A 14772-nucleotide genomic window follows, 5' to 3' on the forward strand; every position below is an offset into this window, starting at 1 on the left:
GAAACACAAAGCATCATTGTTTGAGTCTCCCTCTTTTATTATTCTAATTCAGTGTTTACACAGTGCAACAGTCCCACTTCTTTATTAGATACCAGTTAGAGTCTATTCATATTTTTCATTTCCTTTTGAGGGGAGTTATCATCTGATCTGTAACAACTTGAAATAATCAGTTTTTTAATAGAGTTCATATGGCCAACCCACTGCAGAGCTGCATGCCTATTCCCTGAGCTGTTGGCAAGGGGGAAGGGGAGAAAACAACAGAAGAAAACGAAGCTCAGTTTTGCAAGATAAGTTTATGGTAAATGATGATTTATCTGAGCACTGACAATTCTTAGGTTTGTGTAAAATGATTAAGACACAAAGTGTCATGGCACATTTTTGTCAGAAAACCTGGCATCCTCTAACAGGGCCTCATTTTGCTGATGTGTGTGTATTTCTTTTTAAGCTCACACATACCTATGAAAAATGATAGTTTGAGATGCGACTAGATTAGAAGAGATGAGAGCACACGTTTCTCTAATACGTTGTTCAAGTCTTTTTCTCACAGGAGTATTTTGCATTACAGTCAAGGTTCAAAGGTTAAATTTGCATTTTAAAGTTAACATTAGTGCTTTCCTCTAATAATTTAACTTAGTGTGTTAAGGGGTTGTTTTGAGTACGTTATTTGAAGAAATAGGCACAGGATGGACTTTACATGTACAGGTATGGTTTCACAAACAGATTTTTTTCCTTACAACGTGGAGAAGATTTCTTTTTCTATACGTGGCTGTTGTAGGTACTGGGTCTGTTTATTGTTAACAGTGCTGGGGAGCAAAGATGGTGTTTTTAAGGTGCGTGAGAGCTGATACTTTATGCTTTTCGCTGTCATGAAATACCCCTTGAGTCTGCACTATAACTGATTGGTCCTAACTGGAAGTTGTCTTTGACAGAAAAACGTTTAAATATAGTTTAATGACACGCAATGTGCGTGATCTTTCAGTTTAAGCAGCTCTGCGTTTGTACCAACCTTATGGTGCCACGAGAAGTGCAGTGGGAGTTGCAGAGAGCAGCTCAAGGCAGCGTGCCCTCTCCTACCAGCGATGCAGCGTGCTGTGGGTTGGGATGTGGATCCCTGCAGCTGGAACAGGCTCGCCAAAGTCCTCCGCTCGTAGTGAGGGTGCAGAGCTCTGGGTAGGCAGGTATGTAAACACTGCCATACGCCCAGTGGGTACGGGCTGTCGCCACCCAGTCTTGGCCTAATGTAATCTCCGTCACGTGCCAGATAAGGAGACTGCTCCCGGCTGTGCCGAGCTGGTGCAAAGAGGGCTGGGGGCTGCTGCTGTGCTGCCAGGCACTGCTGTACGGCACGGGGATGCTGGGGAATGTCCGTGTGGCATCCGTCCTTTCTTGTCCATGGGACCAGGTTGCTGTGAAGCTGGGGGGAGCAGGGGTGGGGGGCTGGACAGCGTGGGGGCCTGCAGGTCGTCCCCCGTTCCTGGGGGCAAGAGGAGGGGAACCATGCTTTTGGTGGGTGGCTTGGGGCTGGGGGGGGAAGGTGAGTGTGAATGCACTTCTGCTGGCATCTTGTTCCTCTGTGCAGGGAGTTTATACCTAACTTTGGTGCCCTCAGCACCCTGACTGAAAAATGAACTTCTTTTAGTTGAAAATAATTTCTTGAAAAGCCTAGAAGCCACTGGTCCTTCTTAAAGTCTGCCTAGCCCTGGCAGTAATGTTCTCTGAAGTCTAGAAATCAGAAGTTTTATCCATCTTATACCAAAAGAGGTTATCTCACCTCTTTGGGGATTTATAAATGCAGTGGGTTACTGATTCTTAAGAAGGCAGCAGTGGAGAGACAAAACTTTCTCCAGAGATTTTTGCAGCTGGTTTGGCCTTTCCAGTGGTGGTACGTCTATGGGGGAGCTAAAAGCAGCGAGGAGCTCAGCATTCAAAAGCCCTGCTTCAAAACCCTTCGTACTGAGTGCCGGCATTCCTGTGGTAGCTGTGATAGCAATCATTAACTCGCTGCTGTGTTGCTGGAAACAGTTTTCTGAGCAGGACCGGCTCGCTCTGGCGTGGGTTTTGCTTTGTGCCCGTACACAAAGACTAGCCCCATATCAGGTACTGAGATGTGCACAACAGTTCTCATGTTGTTGTGACCTGATTCTGCCCCAATGGCCACGATTTCTGTTTCCATGTGCTTCTATTTTCTTTGAACAGTCACAGCTATCGGTGCTGCAGCTACTGTGCAGAGGGTGGAAGCCTGCGAGCTGGCAGCCTTGGCTCTGGAGCCGTGCTAGGCAGTGTTGCAAGCTCACTGCTTCTCACCCACGTCTGGGAGACCAGGCAAAAAGGCTGCTGATGTAAGCATGGGGACAGAGAGGGGTTCGAGGAGGTTGCTTTCTGGTATTTCTGCTTTCCATTTATTGCCCAAACAGGAGTACATTTCTTACTACTTGCCATTTGTCTCTGGGAACAGTCTTGCAGCTCCATAATGAAGCCTGGGGGAGCTCATTGCACTCTAAGACAGTCCTCCAAAAAGTTTGATTGGAGCCAAATGATCAGTAAACATCAAAACAGCTTATTAATATCCTGGCTTTGTATGTTCTTGTGTTTTGCTATGCCAGAAAAACACGTGCGTGCTGTTGCTTATGAAAGGCTAGCAAAAACCTGTTAAAACACTGTGCTAGTTTGTCATACTTTCAACTTTGAAGACCTGTTGAGCTCTTTTGTTTTCAAACAGTTTGGTGTATTAAAAAAAGATTTTGCAGGATCAGTGGGACCCTTGTTTCTAAGTAATGCTCAGTGCTGCTGGTGCCATGGCGCCGGTCAGGCCCCAGGACTGCCAGCAAAACGATTCAGTTGTGCAAAGGCGAACAGTGCAGCTCATCTTGCAACTGTCGGCCAGCCCTGTGCGGCTAACAGACGTTAAAAGAAATAATTTATACTTGGAAAATGTTATAGAAAATGCATGACTGTGAATGGAGCTGTTGGGTGTGAAGGTGAGGTTTTTGCCCAAGTGCTTTTCAGAGTGGAATTTGGTGTTGTTTGCTGGGAGTTCCTCAGATACTTGACCCTAGGTTGGTCTCCTACAGCAAATCCTTTGGAAATGTACAAATTCCAGTGGAAAATCCCAGAAATTTTCTTGGGCAGTTCTCCTTTGGGACTAATGGATTTCAGTCTCACTGGAGCAATCCAAAAGCCTATCTTCATCCCAGTGATATTTGAGCATTTTTACATTCCTGCCCTGGAAGCGCGTCCCCTTTTGGGTAGTTTGCTCAGAACCACATTTGCCCCTGTTGTGGAGTGTCAGAGACAGTGAAGGAAGAGGAGTTACTGGTACACGCTGTGCAAACATGTGCATGCCTGAAGCAGTACTGAATTCCAAGGGGATTTCCTCTACCAGTTTGAAAAGGGCTGTGGCTTCCCAACACTGTGCTCTCACTCCCTGAGAAGAAAATACGTGAAAATACATAGGCTCAGAGCTGAGGGGGGATAATTGCTGGACAATTTGTGATGGGAAGCCAGAGGTTCATGTAAAACATCCTCAGTGGTATGAGAAGAGGAGAAGAACCCAGGAGGCTTCCGACTGGAATTTGCCTTTTTGTCCTTAAATGTACTACCATAACTGCAGCGTTCTGGGACATCGAGTTACTCCATCGCAGAGGCTGCGAGGCCATCAGAGAGAGCCTTTCCTGAGTAAAGCTTCGTTTGGTAAGACTTTTAAGATCTATATTGGGAGAAAGGGAAGGAAGAAGCCTCCAGTCAGTGACTGGTAAGAGGAAATGCTTCATTAATATTAAGCTTTAGGTGCAGAAGAATAGAGGAAGTTATTTTTTTCCACTGTCACAGAGGAAAGCAATAGCAGTTAAGCCAGGGCTTGCAGCAGGAACATTTACTGGAAATGTTTACATGGTACTTAATACCTTGACATGCATTATTCACTTGTGTAACGCTATCTGGGGTGGAGCAGGGAGGAATGGCTTTGCCGAAGAATGTTTGCTCCCCGTGGAATATTTTCCTGAGCATAGCTACGTTTTTTTGGCAATGAGAGACATTCCACGAATAATAATAATAATAAAAAAAACAACCTTCAGACACATTTTTATAAACTTCTGGAATGTGTTCTCTTGCAAAGGTGACCCAGCCATACGCAGAAGGCTAGCCTGGCCATGGGCAGTGATATCTTGCTTTGTTGTACAGCAGAATTTCAACAGAAACCCTCAGTGAGCCCCTTCCAAGCAGAAGAGCTACTCAGTAAGTGGTGGAGCTGCTTAAATGGATGTGGTTTTCACACTGGAAACGAAACCCCACTTTCCCTCTCAGAGGCTCAAGCAGCAAGCACTCTCCTGGGCAAGCTGCTTCAGTGTGTGCTTTGGTCTTCTGATGTGTCTAAAGGACTTCCTGAACTGCAGCCAAATGTGCAGTGCCTTGAGAAAAGGGCAAAACAGTTCATCCGCTCATATTAGCAATGTCACCGTGATGCAGGAGAAAAGGAGGTGGGAAGGAGAAACAGACTGGGAAGCATGAAGTTAAGCTGGCACCTCTCAGCTTGCCTCTGTGTTTATTTGGCATCCCAACTGACAGTAATGTCATGATTCACCTGCTGGATGATTTGTTTCACTGACAGCACTATGATGGATAGAGGATTGGCATCATTTGCACAGTAGTTTAATCTGCTGGGGTATGATTCGTAGAAAAGAAGCTTTCACCCTTGTTGTGATATATTGCCAGACTGAGTGGGTGAAAGAGGCACACACTCAGATTTTGTTAGTCGATACCTGGAAACAGTGTTGGAAAGAGACTGAGCACAAAGCATGGAGCTGTGATGTAGTAAGACGAGGCTGAATTTGTGAGTTTTAAAAGTGACGATGATATCCTTTCAGTGCTGCCATGAATTTTTTTCTTAAGGCATCTGGCCAGTATAGTCAGTAACACTGACTATTTAGGACTGAAAACGAAGATGATGTGTATGTAGCTCAAAGAAACTGCCTAAACTGTAATTCCTAGAAATAATGTGAGTCTTCCTGATTCAGGCTGACTGCACTTTCCAGCAACAAATTTTTTTGGGGGGGATTGTTTCAAACTATGTACTGGTATTTTAGGAGTATTCCCAGAATCTCTGCAGCACTGTTTGTGCAGTGCCCATTAATAACACTTTGTGGACGCTGTTCTGAAATGTATCAGATACTGTTTTTTTTTTGTTTGTTTGTTTGTTTTTTTTTTTTTTCTGAGGGTAGAACTCAAGGCTTGTGATGGTGATGAGTTAAATTTATAAACCCATGTCATGGAAGTGCTTCGGTTTGTTCCACCAGTGTTGCATGTTCTTGGTTCTCACTGATTTCACTGCATCTTAGTGACTCTATTTGCACCATCTTAGCGTTCAAGAACAGTTTTATAGCAAAAGAAACATTGATATGAATAGGTGCTCGTAAATTAGTATGAGAGGTTTATAGGCACTTAAGACATTCTTAATAAGGAATTCATAAATTCTGTTTGAATGCCTAACTGCTAGTTACATGTATTTTGATAGTCCTTTTAAAAATAGAAACTCATAAGTAGTATTCAAATCTTAACCTATTCATAAGTGTGAGGAAGCTCAAATCTGACATTTTAAATAGGGTTTCAAAATTATAGTCCATTTCTAGCTAAAAATAGATATTTTAAGGGGAATGATGTTGCATGTAATATGCTATTTTTCTTGTGTTTATTGATGTTGAAATTTCACATAGTTTTTTCAGTCTGCTCTAATACGTAGGCACAGATACATGCACTTACACTAGCTTACTAGTAGTGTGTAACTATCAATGGGGTTGAAGTGATCATGTTTTCTGCGGGCTAGTGAAATGTTAATGCAGTATCTGTGCTGGGAGCAGTAATAAAACACATTTGCTTTTATCTCTTTCTTTGGTTTATATGTGACATACAGCTTGTGGGAGATAAAGAAGGACTTGTTTCTGAGCAAGTCTTTCATGATTCACAAATGGCACATGACCAAATTCAGAAGCGGTGTTCACTGTGTGCTGCGGGTCAGTAAATGTAGTTGACTCAAAGGGTAACCACGTTGGTGTGGGTTAAAGACTAGGGGCTTTAAAAGGTTAAAGACAAGGGCTAAAGACTCTGTGCTCTCCTATGGCAGTTGTACACAAAATGAAGCTTTGCTAACCCTGATTTACAGCACTGACGTAAGTGACTGGACAATGATCTCTAAGCAGACTTGACAAAACATGAGTTCAAAGTCTTCCAGAATGCCAGGTTCAGAAACAAGCCTACCTTAGCACATTCCAGAGCCACAGTCATTAAAAAGTGTGGTGCACAGTGGTATTTGTGATCGTCGGTACTCTATTCACTGTCAGTCGTGACATCTTTTCTGTTTTCAGAACTGCACTCACAGAAAGGCCATCCAGAAAATAAATATGTAAGGAAGGTGGGGGAGAGATGGGCTTCTTTAGGCTGTTTCTATTCCAGTTCTCATAATTCATTTCTTCCCTAGTCCTTGCCCGTGGCTGAGAACAGCAATATAGCATTAACCCCAGGGATGTAAGACATGCCGTGCGGTGCTTGGAAGGGTGTCACAAGCTCCTCCTGTAAGGATAAGAACCTCTTTTATTGCCTTTTCAATTGTTGGACAGTCTAATCCTAGTAAGCATTTTAGCGAAGTGGAACTACTAAGCTCGTTGTGAAACCTGATGCTTGATTTTCATAATTAGCACATTGCAAAGATGAACATAACTGGTAATATATGTGTACCAAGGCAAGCGTGGCAGCTATTGCACTTAAAGTGCTATCTAACACGTTAAAACCTGCTGGACATTGAAGCCTATTTTTAGTAAAGGAATAAATAAGCTGGCTGTGCCCTACTTTTTGTCAAAATGTGTCATGGGATCTTTATATTTGATTAGAAAAGTCAGCAGAAATAACACAAGGGAACTCAGTGTCTCATCTAAAAAGTGGCAATCCTAACAATCCAGCGCTTCTTTTTATGACAAAGAAATGTTAATAATAGGGTATGAGCTCAGCCCCGCTAAGCAGGTGGGCAGGTGAGGCAGTAGCTAGCGGGAGATCTGCCTGTGTGCTGTGCTTTGGATGAAATGTTATTTTGTGTTGATGAATGGAACTGGTTTTGCAAAATCCGCATTAGGAAACTGGCAGAACTTAGAAGTATGTAGAAATATTTAAATATTATTTATAAAGAGTATTTGTCTTTATATATAGCAGCGAGGTCACTCTGCCACTTCAGGATGCGCTTGCTCTTTGCAAAGCTCGTAGTCTTGCTAACTCTGAGCAACTTCTTTTGATCTTCACTGTCTGAGGCAAAGTGTGTGTCCACATGCCCGATGAGCAAGCTGTCCTGTAAAGCAAGGCCATACCTAGAAACATGTTTGCCATGAGCAGGTGCAGAACATAAGCAACCGTGCAGACAAATGCTATGGCACAGAACGAGTGACAACTGTGCTTTCAAGGAGTTCCTCTACAGGTAAGCTGTATCAAAAATGCTGCTTTATTACCACACAGTTGGCACAGAATTGGCATAAATGATCAAAAATGCCACCATTGAAGAGTGTCTGCCCGAGTACTTCAAGTCATGGCTTCTCTGTGATCCAAAGCAATACTGTGGTGCACCTTCCTGATGTGGATCTACAGAATAGGGAGGGAGGGCTCACTCCCAGCTCTTCCAGGCACACCTGCAGGCTCCGTGCAGAGGGACTCTCATTTCCAATTCCCCCAGTCCGTGGTCTGGGTTTTGGGAGCCTGAGAGAGGCAGCCCTGCTCTGTGAGCAAGCAGGGGAGCTTTGGTGGGCTGAGGCCTCTCTCCGGCTCGGACCCAACCCGGCATGCCAGCTCCTGCAGCTTGCATCAGAGGGGAAAAGGGGAAGGAGCTCAGCACACACGCTCACAGCAGGGCTCTGTCTGCCCTGATGGATGTATCAGCTGATGTGCTCGTACTGCTGGCGTGTTACAGTGGTCAGCAGAGGTCAGAGAGGTTAAGGAAGAGGCCCTCTGTTTCAAGTGGCTTTAGGTCATTTAAGTTAGGCTTACAGCTTTAAAGTGAAAGGCCTCACACTGAATTCAGTAAAGACGGCAGAACAGTGAAGTGCAAGGCTGACAGGTATCTGGGTGTCGGTGCTCTTTGAGGTCCTGCGTTAGGTAACAGCTTGCCCCTCTACACATGCCACAGGTCCTCAGAAGTTTCCCACTGCATTTTGCACATACCAAGTCATGGTTTAGCAAAGCAGTTTTAAAAGCTGCCTGTTCTCACTGCAGGCTGTAGCTTCGTTGGCCAAATTCAGCATCCATTTGTCTGACATCTGCATTTGCAGTCTGGTACTGAGTGTCACTCAGTCCATTATGTGGTGTTGCCTCCCCCTTCGTTGCAGTCAGCATGCAGAACAAAGAGCAGCTTCTTACAGGAGCGGAGCTGCGCAGAACACCTTCGGAGGGAGCGTTTTGCTTTCCAGTTGGAGCTGGGTGAGGCTCATCAGGTCTTCGTTGCAGCCATTAGCACTATAGCAGCGTACCCCAGAGGCCCTGGTGGCAGCAGGCGGCTTTGATCCCCTGGGTTGGTCAACACCTGCAGAGGCCGGGAAGGTCCAGTCCAGCCGACCAGGTTTATTTAGCAGCTGAGACTCACACCAGATCCTCCTGTATCACGTCGCTTATAAGCTGTGGCATGTTAGATGGTATTGCAAGACTGACCTCGTGCAGTCAGTCGTGGGTAGGCTTAGTAAACATACCAAATTCCTTAGGAATGTCTTTAATATTTTCTTTTTAGGAGATTGAATATAAACTTTGCTAGTTAAACCTGATTCCTGTGATTTGTTTTTTCTAAATACAAGGCACAAAACTGTCACACCAGAGTGATTTGGTTACTTATTAGCACCTCTTACTCTTTCTTGTTTGGCGCTGAAATTTCTTTCCTCCACATGGTAACAACCTTAGGTGTTGGAGGCTATTTGTTCTAGTACAGATGAAGACTTAAAAGGAGTGAACACAGGATGCTAGCAAGTTGCCATCAGCATTAAAGTTTTGTTATAAATGATTTCTAGGCACCTCCTGGCTGTTTTGGATCATTGTCCTTTAGATTTTTTTTTTTCTTCAGACTATTTTTTTCGCTTTTGGCCAAACATCCTTCACGCTGCATTTCCACTCGCATTTTCTTTCTCCTCTGCCAAGGTCTGCGGTGATGGTTCTGTGATGCCTGCAGATGTGCAGACAGCTTGGGTGTTAATTCCCTTTCCTGATTGTTGCAGTTGCACAGAGCTAAAATAATGTAAGCCCAGAATGCTAAAAATGACACACTTTCAAGTGACCAAGAATGTGCCCTAGGTGTACAGCTGTTTCACATGCAAAGACATGACTCAGATACAGTCTTTTTAGACAAAAACCTTTTGTTATACTGAGAACATGTGTAACAATAGCCTGGGGGGGGTAGAATAATAGAGCACTTGTTGTTTTGTGAAGGGGGAAGGGAGCGAATCTAAAAATAAGGAAATTGAAAATTAAAATTATACTTCAAACCTCATTTTTTTTTCACTGACATCTAGGGTAAAAAAAAAATAATGTTTACTTAAGATGCTTCAGACAAGTTCCTTACCCATGTTGCACGCACTGTGCAGAGCAGCTCCCTGTCTGCCAAGAACATGAATGTCGTGCAAGTTGCTCGACTGTAATACGAAGTATGTAGGTAACTTCTGATTGAGGTCTCTTCACTCCCACCATTAAATACTGAGGCATTAAAGCAGAAAAGAGAATCCGAAAAAGAGATTTGAAGTGTGGGTCATAAACCTACAGAAAAACTGAGTGGGGTTCACTGAAATCTACCTGTAGCTGTAGCAAAAGGTGTCTATACAAGACAACGTTGAGGTGCTTGTGGCTCTGTGTGACAGGCACTTCAAGGCACCGGCATTCACCTGAAAGATGGCAGCGCAGGAAATGTTTTAAAGTTTCTGGATTGTAGCCCTGTGGTTAATCCAGTAAGTCACTGGCATCGTAGCTGCTTTACACTTTACAAAGGCTGTACCACAGCCTGTAGAACAACACTGTCACGTTGCAAAATCTTGAGTGAATAGCTCTTTTCTAAAAAATGTTGTCCAGCCTTTCCAAGAATAGGCAGACACAAAACCATTTGTCATCATGAAGGCCAACCAGCGGCCAAGGTTTGAATATCCAGGCCAAGACTATCTGGAATGGGCAATGTGAAAAAACACAGGAATGAGACTGGCTCGAAAAGCTGCGTGTCTGGGACTTTTTGTGATGCTGCGTTTCATGAGTACCGTGTTTTCAGAAGTACATTTCAGTAGCGAATACATTTTCAGAGCCGCCGACTGACACAGCGTGCGGGCACACGGTATTTGCGAAACCCCGAAAAATAATCCGAAATGTCCCCAGGGGAACGGGCAGAGCTTTGTCCCGCCCGTAGGGCTCTGGGGCGGGTTGAGGCAGGGCTCCCCCCCCCGGGGTGTTCCTGATCCCCTGTAATGAACTCTCAGCGCCTGGGCGGAGCCGGGCAGGCACCGAGCCGCGTTTTACAACGGGAGGGGGAGGGGGAGCGGGGACACGCGTGGGGCTGCGGGCAGGGCAGGGCAGGGCAGGGCGAGCCTCGCCCGGCTTCCCCTCAGCTTCCCCTCAGGGCAGCGGGAGCGGGCCCCGGGCCCTTCCCCACCCGGCCCCGGCCCCCGGGGCAAAATGGACCCGGGCAGCGCCTCGCGGAGAGGGACGCGCCTCCTGATTGGCTGCCGCCGGCGGCTCGATATTGAAAGCCGCGTGCTGATTGGCCAGGGGGCGGGCCGGGGGTGAAGCTGTCGCCATGGCAACCTCCCCCTCCCCGCAGTGCCCGCGGGGCCGTTACCGGCGGCGGCGGGGCCGGGCCGGGCCGGCGGGGGCTGAGGGGCGGCTGCGGCCGCGCTGCCCGCGGGGCTCCCCCAGCGCCGTGCGGCCCCTCCCCGGCTCCCTCGGGTCCCTCCCCGCCCCGGAGAGCTCGGCAGGAAGGGGGCGGCTCCGGGCTGCGGCGCCTCGCCACACGGTGGGTGCTCGGCCGGCGGGCGGGGGGAGCCCCTCGGCCCCCCTGCGTGGGGTGGCTGCGGGGCCGCTGGGCAGGGCAGGGCGCTCCCAGCCGGGATCCGGGGACCGGAGAGCGAGGGGCGGCCCGGCCGGGCAGCTCCGGAGCCAGCAGGGCTCGGGGGAGGCCGGGCAGGAGCGGGTCTCGCTCAGCAGAAACGGCTCGGGCACCCCTGAGCCCTGCTGCGGGGGGCGGAGAGCATCGGGGGTCCGGGGGGTATGGAGAGTAATCGCCTGGGGGTTAACTTGGAAACGTGTTCTGCTGGAGCTCTTGCCTGTAACGATGTGAAGGGCTTTTTAAATAATTTTAAAAGTTCTATGTGGTCTTAAAATACTTTTTTTTTTTTTTTTTTTTTTGAGTCAGTTTAAGTATCTGTTGTTCTTTAATGAAAATCTCTTCCGTTAAGTCAGGTTTCACTTCCCTGGAATATCTGATGTCACGGACTTGCCAGTTCCCCAATTGTCTATAGAGCCTTGGCAGATCTCCAAATCGTAGAGTAAGAAAACCTTCCTAATAAATAAATAAAAATCTTTCTTGGGTTCTTGTGATGTAGTAAGGAGAGAACGTATTTTTCCTCTTCCCTCTGATTTCACTACTCCTTTCCCTTTCTTGGAAGTTGTACTTAGAGTAAGCTTGTAGAACGTTGCCTGACTTCTCTACAGCTTGCATATGTTTGCACTGTACTCTTTTTGGCAAACGTGACATTTAAAAACAAAATTCCATAAAAACATAAGCTGCCAGAATGTTATGTATACTGGAGGATACAGGAAAAATATGAACTGTTTTTGTTTCTAAGGTAGGTGGAAACACATGCTAGCGTTTGGCTGTTTAGCTAGAAAGCCAGTGTTGTGTTTCGGTGACCAGAGGCAGAGTTCAAGTAGCTCAGGTGCTTTTTCATAGATCTAGAGATGCACAAGGAAACTCTCCTTGGTTCTCTATGGGTTGCCAATATGGCCATGTGTTGTGGATCTGGCATTATTTGACATTACATTTTATGCAAAGTCCATGACAATGCTTAGATTTCGGATGGGTTTTCTGACTGCCATGCTTGGCAGCAGCAGAGTGTAAGTTATAAACTAAAAGTTATCTCTTTTTCACAGTTGCCAGTTTCTGTGAAAGCAGTGCAGGAGAGAAAAATCCAAACTAAGCATCGTACCTGTCCAATGCCTGGAGTGTCACTTAGCTCATGGGCAGCACTGACCAAGGGACGTTGTTGTTGCTTGACTGTTTTTTACGGTCTGTCAGTTTTACAAGGGTGAATTTTTATCTTGAGCCTGGTGGGAGTACCTTCAGGAATGCGGTGCCAGTGACACATATTGCAGTCCCAGGGTGAGGCCCGGGTGAGTAAATATGCGTGTGAATAAGTTGCTAACAGAGTAACCAATTTACACCCTGGCTTCAGAAGCTTAAAGAAACAAATAGGGAAACTGATAACAGCAACAAAGTTGCCTTTGACAAGAAGTAAGCTTGTTGCAGTCATACCATCTGCCTGGATTTGTTTGTTTGCTTTGCTTTTTTTGTTTGGTTTCAGCAGTTTAAGGTGGCTACAGTTTCATTGCCCGTGTGCTGCAGAAAGGAGCCTTTGGTAACATTGGTTGTATGAAGCTAGAGGGCCCAGGTACAGTCTCTGCTACCTACAGTTCATGGCTTTGGCTTTTGGCCATGGAGGGGGAAATGCCCCCAAGTGTTTTACAGTTGCATTAAAAAAAAAAAAAAAAAGTCAGGGCAGCTGCGATAACTTCAGTTACTCTGTTTCTTACCTTAGATACTCCTGACTTAAAATTGGGAATGGGTTGTACTCTGTCACTGTGTCTTCAGGCCTAAATCTCAGTATGGAAATACTTGTTTCTACATACCTTAAAAGGAGCATTAAGAGGTATTATAATTATTTTCTTGATGCAAAATGTACTTAATATAAACTTCACTATCTAAAGCTTAGTTTTTGTTCCTTTCAGAATCATTACACATGCATGCTTTTGATAAGTAGTCTTGCATTGCATTTTCACTATGAAAATGAATTGTAAAGGACTGCTGCATTGTAAAGATCTTCTGCTTCTGTATACTTTGTCATTACTTGCCAGAGCTACTTGGATTTTTAGAGTAACTTTGTGAATTCCACATCAAAATATCTTACCTCCATCAAAGATACCAGCCTCTGGTTTTATGCCTGTGTTATTCTGCGTGTTGCTGTAATGTTGAATAGTTTTACCTGTGACGTGTGATCACAGATTTATTTATTTTTTATTACTTCACTTCTTAATTTTTAACAGGAACTGTTGAGTAAGTGATACATGGTTCCTTGGGGCAGGGGTGGAGTGAGTTGAGCTGATGGGATAGGTCTGCCTCTGCAAATAAATGCTTCTAAGAGATCATGAAGAATTGGGAATATTGCTCATAAAATAGCTGTATGAATATGCTTTTCTACAGAAATAGTGGTGATTGAATGGGAAAGGTATGCCCCGTAATGGAAAAAGAAGTTGTGTTTTGGGCTTAATTTTTGCATCTGTATGTATGTTATGGCATCTTTCTTCTTTTTATGAGTTTTCTCTTAAGAAGAGGTGGTGAGAGGTCTTCTTATGAGCCTTATGAATAATAAGTATCTTTATGTCACGACATTTTGGAAATTTGCTTTTGAGGAATACCAAAGTTTTAGAGTGCTGTTAACTTCTTTTCCCAAGGTTTTTCTGAGGCATTTGTTCCCTCTGGTGTCCACTGCAGAAAGCAGAGGCTTCTGCTGACATCTGAATTTGGAACTGATGAAATTTTTTATGTAGTTTGGAGTCTATGAAGAGCTTGCAGTGTTTGCTCTTGCACTGTGTCACTTCTGTGCTTCCCTTGCTCCCAGCCCTGTACTTACCAACTGGATTTACAAGAGTATGCGGGGATTCAAAGATGAGGTCGGTGATGCCAGTCTGGAGTTTGGAGCTCATGGCAGCAGGAGCACGGTAGCTTGTTTAGGTCATAGAGGTAGATCAATACTTGTGTGGAAGACATGGAACGTCATTTAGGGATGTTGTCAGTTAATAAGAATTAATTAATAAGAATATTAGCATGTCTTTGGTTTATGATATTGGTACAAAGCATTTGCTGACTTTCAGTGGGTTTGGAGGTCCTCTATTTGTCTGTTTGAATACACAGAAAGGATATTTAAGCAAAGAAATGAAATATTTCAGCAGTAATTGCAGGAACTGTCAATTTAGCAAAGCTTTTGTGTGGAACACGCAATAGCTGGCGTTCAGTAGGATGGACCCAACGTTTTAAGAGGCTTGCAGCCCTGCTCTCAGAGTGTTTTGTGACAGATTTAATGCAGAAGTCTTCTGCTTGGATTCAGTTACAGAGTGTTTGAAGCAGTTTAAAAATCAGAGTAAGTGCCTAGTTTGGAAAATATTTAAAAAAAAAACAAAACAAACAAACAAACAAAAAACACAACTAGACAACAGAATAATTGCGGTGCTTGAAATTCTTGTGGTAGCTGCTTATTGATCAATGCCTTTTTTATCTTCTGTAAGCAAGGTGCTTGTGTTTTGATAGTATTGTTGCATCATTTCATTTTCTAGTTTTTATACAGTTAGCGTTTTGATGTTCAGGAGTATACAACATGTTACTAGCGGAAGAATATAAAGCATTCTGGTTTGAAAACAAGATAATTACGTATGTGACCTGTAAATAAGCCCCCAAAAGACTGATTTTGAGTACTGCAGTGTGGTGCACAGGTGAACATCAGCATGCCAGTGACA

At 44.9% G+C, this 14772-nt stretch overlaps 1 protein-coding gene across 4 annotated transcripts in view; it reads left to right on the forward strand.

Annotated features, from left to right (window-relative positions):
* Nucleotides 1-14772, forward strand: part of PIK3CB (phosphatidylinositol-4,5-bisphosphate 3-kinase catalytic subunit beta) — a 101690-nt gene that overhangs the window by 14910 nt on the left and 72008 nt on the right. Inside the window, exon 1 of one of the 4 annotated variants that reach the window (XM_032193126.1) lies at nucleotides 10908-10999. The exons of 2 other annotated variants lie outside the window; for them this stretch is intronic. The gene's annotated coding sequence lies outside the window, so the exon portion shown is untranslated. Of the gene's footprint in view, nucleotides 1-10907; nucleotides 11000-11455; nucleotides 11532-14772 lie in introns of those variants that run through there. One more of the 4 variants, XM_032193128.1, reaches the window with a different exon arrangement.

The sequence above is a fragment of the Aythya fuligula genome, chromosome 9 (genome assembly GCF_009819795.1).
Source record: "Aythya fuligula isolate bAytFul2 chromosome 9, bAytFul2.pri, whole genome shotgun sequence".
In the NCBI taxonomy this organism is placed as follows: Eukaryota; Metazoa; Chordata; class Aves; order Anseriformes; family Anatidae; genus Aythya; species Aythya fuligula.